Genomic DNA, 8,471 nt, shown 5'->3' on the forward strand with positions numbered 1-8,471 from the left:
TAAACTTTTACAAATAATGAATTCATGATCTGTAAACAAGCGAATCTTGTAGTTCTCTGCGTTACTAAAAATGTCTATGTGTCCAACAGGAACAAAGGCAGTAAGACTCAGATTTATTTCCTAGCGTCATCACACAGAAGATGGGAAAAAAATGTTGCCTGAAACACTATAGCTAGACAATAACTGGCTTCGCTCTTTGTGTTAAACTAATGACATGACTTGTTTGTTTGTTCTGTTTTAACATGTATTTTATACATTATGGTTTGTGCCTCGCTTCTCTAACACAATACTTTTCTTATGGCTGCGTACGGCTGCCTTCTTGTAAAGATAATTTCAGCTGTTTAAAAAAACTGAGGAATTGACACACCTCAAAGCAAAGTTCGTTTAACAATTGTTTAAAATTACAATGGCCTCGGAAAGGGTGTTTTCATAGAACAGCAGAGCGCTCGCTCTCCTGGCAGTCACACAATCGCGATCTGGGTGCTTGGCAACCTGTTTGAACTTACAGCCGGTGGCCAAACGCCCCACAAACGTGCTGTCACCGTTTGAAATCTTTTCTGCCGGCTTCCCCGGAAAGTCAGTGGGAAAGCTGGCAGAGAAAATTGCAAGTTGCCGGCCAAAAGGACTTGTCTCCGGGGAGCTGAAAGATCTGCTCACCAAGGGGCACTGAACTCCTTCAGCAAGGTGGATAAACAGAGCTCAGATCCTGATGATTTGAGCTCTACTTCAGCACCCCATAGGAGGAGTTTCCTTCTGCATGTAGAGGAAGACTGATGTCATCCCATGGAGTGCAAAAATGGAGCTCAGATCCTAATTATTTGAACTCCATTTCTCCACCCAGCCGACGGTGTTCCTTCCCAAACTCCGAGGAGAAGTGACGTCCTTCAGGAAGCAGCTCTTTCACCCAGACCCTAGAGATGAGAGGAAGCCAAAATTCAAGCAGAGGACAGAGAGGCAGCGTGATAAGATAATCAGCACAGAGTACTTTAGGCAGATAGGGGAAGACCTGGGAGGCCCAGTGCAGACTGTGAGCGTTCTTCCTCAGAGGCTGAAAAAACCTGGTAGGAATTTGGCACAGACTCTTTTCAGTTCTTGAGTGGAACCTCCCAGGGTTTTCCCACTCCCATCCACATGCCTTACCTGGAAATCCATCCACTTAACAACCGTGATTAGGAATGCCAGGATCGTAATTGTTGAGTAAAGCAGTCACATGGATAGTCATGTGACATCTCGCTAATGATCGATTGCTCATCAACTAAAATTCCAGGCCCAATTGTGTTGGTAAATCAAGGATTGCCTGTAAATAAGGCTTGCTATACAGCTCATGCCCTAGTTGGTCATTGTTTCAAAGATATTTTCTTATCTATACAAGAAACAGCATGATCACCAGCAGACAAAAAAGCAGCGGGAGGGACAGCAGCTTCCAATTTCTTGCTAGCTTCCCTACCGAGTTTCCTTGTGGGAAGCAGGCAGGGAGCCCTGGAAATCTATCTTCCTTCCTTCCTCCCTCCCTCAAGTTCCTGCTGGCTTCCCCATTTATTTTGCTTGTGGGAAGTTGGAAAGTCAGTGGGGGCAGTGGCAGATAAGAAACTATGTGTGGGATGCACAAGAAGTGCTGCATAGGTCAACAAAGGCACATTGGGTGGTGATGGTGGTGGTGGTCAGGAAGGGTGGACATATATTAGAGGTAGGGAAGGGCGGGTGGGTGAGCAGCGTGGGTCAGGAAAGGTGCATGAGGGTGGACGAGAGAGGTACTACACAGCTCAGGCAATCTGCATGGAGGGGCAGCACAAGATGAGAAGGATGCCCTGGGGTCCACAATGGCGTGCAGGGGGTAGCACAGGTCAAGAAGGGTTCATGGGCATGTGCAAGAAGTGCTGCGTAGTCAGGAAAGGTGCAAAGGTGATGCGGCTCAGGAAGGATGTGCGGTGGTGTGCAAGCTGTATTGCACAGGTTGGAGAAGGTACACAGGGACAGCATCGTGGATCAGAAAAGGCATGTGGGGGTGGCATGGGGTAAGAAGGCTGCAGGAGGAAATGTGAAGGGTGCCGCATGGGGGGATGGCATGGCTCAGGAAAAGTATGCGCAGATGTGAAAGAAGTGCCTTGTGGGTCAGGGGAGAAATACAGGGCGGAAGCATAGTTCAGGGAGGGTGCTTGGGGGTACACGGAGGTGGGTTTTGGAGGACATGTGGAGATCCATCCTTCCTGTTCTTCTTTCCCTTTCTTTCTCCTGATTCCTTCTTCTCTCCCTCCCTCCCTTCCCCCCTCCTCTGTGTAAGTGGCTGCTCCTGGATGGGAGACGGACTGAAGGATTGTGAGAGTGCCTAGGAAACTGTCGGCAAATATTGAAAATGAAGATCATGCAAGTGCAGCAGCAGCCCAATATATACTTAAGCAGTAAATAACTTTCCCAAATCTTATTGTCTCAGGTGTCATGGCTCCTGAATTTGGAGCACATTCTCTAAGTTAGTCCATTTGAACTACCTTGGTTCAAAAATTGTTGACCTAAGATGCATAGTTTTGTCCAGTTAAAAGTTGTAGTCATTTAGTAGTATATAGATGCTGGGAAAGTTTATATAATGACGTAGTTTTTCTATAATAAATCTACTTCTTAGCAACTCTCGTGTCCTTAAATACCTGTGATGCCTGTTTCCAGTCCAGCTTACTAACAGAAACCTTACAACTAAGTGCCAAAAGTTAAGGGCCATCACACAATTAAATATGAATACATCTTTAAAAGTTATCTTAATCCCCAGAGAGCCTACCTCTTTCAGAAGCTCAACATTTTCCTCCATTAAGCCAATTAAAGATGAACATTCCCCTGTGGCCTGCAGGCTAACCTCACAGAAAACCAGAAGCTGCAGGCAAAGATGACATAATTGTGTCCTCCAAAAACTAGGGTGACGTAGCAGACTCCGAAATAATCCCTCCAGAAAAAGCAATGCTTCCGTGATCTGTAGAGCATCTTTTGCCTATGGAAAACAAAAAACAAGACTGCATCATAATCAGCACTGAGAACCACCTAAAGTGTTAGCAGGTATGTATAAATGAAGAATACAATAGAGAGAGAGAGAGATTGTGTTCATAGTATGTCAGTTTCTCTGGAATAGGTAATCTAAGATCCCACTGTATGCATTCTAGAAACATCTCCCTGATATTGTGCTGATGATACTTAGTTGCACATCTCTATCCCCAGCTGCCAAGTAATACGGTCAAGGGATTGGAATCCACATGGGTCTGGATAGGGATAAACCAACTTCAGATCAACCCTGACAAGACCACATAGCTATGGGTCTCAGGGTCCCTTGTATGTAGCGATCTTTGAATGGGGTAACTCTCCACCAGTCAGTGTACAATCTGAGGTTCCCTCTGGATTCAGAATTCCTATTCAAGAAGCAGGTAGCAGCCATGACCAGGAGGACCTTTGCCCAATTACATCTTGTGCACCAACTATACCAGTGGTGGTGAACCTATGGCACGCGTGCCAGAGGTGGCACGCGGAGCCCTCTCTGTGGGCACGCGCCATCGCCCCAGCACATGTGGTCTCTAAAAGTTCGCCATCACTGGCCTAAGGCCAGCCAGCCTGGAGCCGCCAATGGGGAGCCCACCATCCCACCCACCAGAGAGCCCCTGGATCTCCCCCAACCCTGCCCGGCTCCCACAGGTGTCCCTCCCCATAAGCAACATTGAGGTGGCCACGCCCACCCAGGCTATGCCCACCCAGTCTGCCATGACTACTGCAGCCACACCCATTCAGTGGCCATGCCCACCCACTGTAGCTGCGCCCGCCGAGTGGGCCACATCCACCCGGCACCCGGCGATACATAAGTGGGTTTTGGGTTACAGTTTGGGCACTCGGTCTCTAAAAGGTTCGCCATCACTGAACTATACCCATTCCTAGATCAGGAGGAATGGTCACAGTCCCTCATATTTCAGTCATCTCCTACTTGCACCATTGCGACCTGCTCTGCATGCCTGAAGAGCATTTAGAATTTTCAGCAGGTCCAGAATGCAAGAGCCAAACAATGCAAGAGCGCTCCACAGCACACGTAGTCCTTGACTTGTGACCACAACGGAGCCCAGAATTGTCATAAGTTGCTGTGGGTTGTAAATCAAATTACCTCGTGACCAGACTTGATTCTCCAACCATTTTTTACATTTGTTAAGCAAGTCACTGTAGTCACTAAGCAAATCACATGATCCTAAGTCCAAATGCAGCCAGTCCAATGAGTATTTCTTAACAGAAAACAAGAAAAGTCGCAAAAAGCAATCATATATGGCCAGCGACACTGTAACCGGTTGTAAATACAAGCCGGTTTTCAAGTACCCAGAATGTAGTCATGTGATCGTGGGGTTGGTGTGACAGCTGAAACATCAAGGGCAGGTCATAAATAACTTTTTTGAATTTAATAACTTTTGAACAGTCATTAAATGACTGGTCAAGTCAAGGACTACCTATAAAGCCAAATAACACTGCTACTTCATAAGCCACGCTGGTTCCAATAGGCCAGTGGTGGTGAACCTATGGCACGCGTGCCAGAGGCGGCACTCAGAGCCCTCTCTGTGGGCACACGCACCATGCCCCAGAGATGGCAACCGTCCCTCTTCAACCAGCCGCCCGCTAACTTGCCGAGGTCCCACGTGGTTGGATGCATCCCAGCATGGCTGGTTTCCCTCCCCCCATCCCATCCCTCCTGCCCTCGCATGCTCTCCTTTTCCCAGGCACGACCCACTGCATCACCTCAACTGTCGGCTGGCCGTCCAGCTCACAGGCGGCTTCTCTGAAATGCTGGTGGTAGACTGCAGAGCCGCAGAGTGCACCGGTCGAGGGGCCCTCATACACTCGCTGGCCTCTGTGTGCGGAGGCCGATGGTGTCAGGCAGCAGCTGCCCCGGCCCCTGCCTCGCCTTGCCCTGCAACAATGGCATCCCCACCCTATCTCGCCTTGCCTCGCCTCACCCCGCAGGACGAGCCTGCTGCCCACCGCTCCACCTGCCAGAGACCCCCTGGATCTACCCCAACCCTGCCTGGCCCCCATAGGCATCCTCCCCACGAGCAACATTGAAGTGACCCAATCAGTCTGCCCTGACCACAGCCACGCCCAACCAGTGGGCCACGCTCACCTGGCACCCAGCGATAAATAAGTGGGTTTTGGGTTGCAGTTTGGGCACTCGGTCTCTAAAAGGTTCGCCATCACTGCAATAGGCTCTGGATGAAATTCAAGTTTTGATGGTTATTTTTAACACTACACGGACGGGGCCAAGCTACTTGTGGGATTGCCTCTCCCCAATAGTTTCTTCCCATCCCACCAAATCTGGCAGAGTGGGCAGGCTCTGGGTCCTATCAGTAAAATAAGATCATTTGGTGAATCCTTCTCAGTCATGGTGCCTGTCTTGTGGAACAGACTCCTCCTTGAGATATAGGCAACCATGACGCTCCTTCCATGTCATCTTTTACCAACAGAAAGGAAAGCCATAAAGGCTCGGCTGTTCCCCAGGTGCTAGAGCCACGATGCAAAAAAAAAAAAAAACAACCCCAAAACCAACCTCTGATATCTGCAGTTAATGACATTTTTAAGGTCCTCAGATTTGCTATTTTTATACTATGGATTGTCATTTTGTCTTCCTTTTATCCACTATCCCAAGTTTGATATATGGGTGGCCATATGCATACTGTATACATAAAGGTAAAGGTAAAGGTTTCCCCTGTCCAGTCATGCCTGACTATAGGTGCTCATCTCCATTTCTTAGCCGAGGAAGCCAGTGTTATCCAAAGATACTTCCATGGTCACATGGCCGGCATGACTAGACACCAAGGCACAATGAACGCTGTTATTTTCCTATTGAAATGGTACCTATTTATCTGCTTACATGTGCATGTTTTCAAACTGCTAGGTGAGCAGAAGCTGGGGCAAGCAAGAGGAACTCACCTCATCATGTGACACCCGGGTCTCGAACCCAGGCTCAGCATCTTTAACTGTGGAGCCGTCAGGCTCCCTGGCCACACACATATGTTAAAGAAATGTAGAAACAATAAAAAGTAAATAAATAAAATAATGCGCATTGAGAGTTTAGCACCGGAGAAGCTTTACCTGATAATATGGAACTAGGTCACAAAGCAATTGAAGGAGGTGGCTTTCAAGGGCAGGGGGTTCCTCTTTGTTCAAAGGCCCATATGGCTGAAGCAGGACTCTAAGCAGGCTCATCCGTAATTCCGCATGTTCCCGCAACTGGTAAGGTTCACAATATAGGTACCTTAGAAATGGCCTCATTATATTGACACATACGCGTTCTGACCTGAAATTGTAAGAAATAATTTTAAGAAATCACAAGACAGTTATCACATCAATGTAGCGATTGCTTCTTTTGGTATACAATAAAAAATCAACTACAAAGAAACTGAAAAAATACAAAAAATATAATTTCTATACCTTCAGGGTTTAAAAGATGTAAACCAACAAATACAACCACAGAGAAGAAAATAAAACATTGCTACATCAAGCTGGGAAAACCTGAATTAAAACGTCTTCTAGAACAGGGGTCCCCAACCTATGGGCCGCAATCCACTACCAGGCCATGGCCTACTGGCCATCGGGCCGCGGGACAGGCTGGCCAATGCATGCACTCACCGACTTGCGCTAGCGCCCGCGGACCCATATGTGCATGTTCAGGGGCTAGCGGTGGGGGCTAGTGCCTGCACGCTAGTACAAACAGGGCTGCTAGCCCATGCAGGTCGCACAGCCTGTTTGCGCATGTGCACAAGTGCTAGTGGCAGTGGCTAGCGCCTGAGCGCCTGGGCAAATGGGGCCGCTAGCCCCATTGCAGGTTGCACAGCCCGTTTGCACATGCATGCGGGTGCTAGCAGTGGCAGCTAGCTCCTGCGCACCTGTGCAAACAGGGCCACTAGCGCTGTGCACATTGCGTGGCCCATTTGCGCATGTGCATGGGTGCTAGCAGTGGTGGCAACTGGTGCCTGCGTGACTGTGCAAATGGGGTCACTAGTGCCATGCGGGTGCGCACAGCCCTGTTCGTGCATGGGACTGTTCGCACCTGTGAACGCACGCTCCCAATTTTTCAGCTGCCCCCTTTCCCTCCAGTCCGCCAGTATGAAAAGGTTGGTGACCTCTGTTCTAGAATACACAGCAGTTGTTGATTCCTAATCAGAGAAAATATTAGAAAGAATGAGAGCCAAAACAGGTGACAATCTGCAGATTGCAGTACAACCTGCAAGACCTTATCCAATATCTTAGTATTTTCATGGGTATATACTGGATAAAGGAACATAGCAGACAATCAAGCCCAAGTGTTCAGAAGTTTATATGCTACTTGAAACAAGAATCAGCCTAGGTATCTAATATAATTTGTGGAACAGTGAAGAAACAAGTGGTATTTTCACCACATGTTGATATGATATCATGATTATTGACAGAATACTACACTTTGCTGATCTCGTGGCACAGTTAATGTACAGTATTGAGGCAAACTCTGCCCACAGCCTGGAGTTCGATCCTGAAAAGGGCTTAAAGTTGACTCAGCCTTCTATCCTTCTGAGATCGCTAAAATGAGGACCCAGACTGTTGGGGGCAATATGCAAATAATACGTACATTGTAAATCACCCAGAAATACTGTAAAGTACTATGGGGCGCTATACTCTATAAGCCTAAAGTGCTATGTTATATTAATTGTTACCACTCTATTAATCAGCAGTAAAAATCCTGTATTGTTAAAGCCTGAGTTCACATAAGAATCTAGAGGTCAATTGTGTCATCAGTTACTTATGCAATTATTTTATTTTCCTACCCTTTTGGACATTGCTGGAAAAATGTGGTCATATGTAGAAGAAGGAATGGCCAGCAATCAGGTCTGTTTTCAAGTATAATAATTAGAGGGTGAGGAGAATTTCTGGGAGAAAACGAAAAATGACAACAAATGCATTAAAAATAATAAAACTTGCAAATTTGATTATCCTAAAAATAAACACAATCATAAATACAGTATTATAATAAGATACAGAATTGCCCATGAGATATGTTTTGTTAATAGAAGGGAAGTATATGTTCATGGATACAGAATGAAAGCTGTATTTACAGGCAATTATTATTATTATTATTATTATTATTTTGATTTATATCCCGCCCTTCTCCCAACGGGACTCAGGGCGGCTCACAACATATTAAAAAACATAAACACGCCTACAACCCCACCGAAATAAAACCAAATTAAAACCAAATATTTAAAGTTGTGCTATTTAAAAATTACTCCTAAAATAGACCCGATTTAAAATCCTCCCTAGGCCAGGCCCGCTTGCTGAAAAAGCCATGTCTTGAGGGCGCGGCGGAAAGTAAGGAGATCCGGAATCGTCCGGATCTCGGGGGGTAGTTCATTCCAGAGGGTGGGGGCACCCACAGAGAAGGCCCTCCCCCTGGGGGTCGCCAGCCGACATTGCTTGGCCGACGGCACCCTGAGGAG

The sequence above is a fragment of the Protobothrops mucrosquamatus genome, unplaced genomic scaffold, assembly GCF_001527695.2.
Source record: "Protobothrops mucrosquamatus isolate PMUCROS unplaced genomic scaffold, P.Mucros_1.0 scaffold1739, whole genome shotgun sequence".
Classification (NCBI taxonomy): domain Eukaryota; kingdom Metazoa; phylum Chordata; class Lepidosauria; order Squamata; family Viperidae; genus Protobothrops; species Protobothrops mucrosquamatus.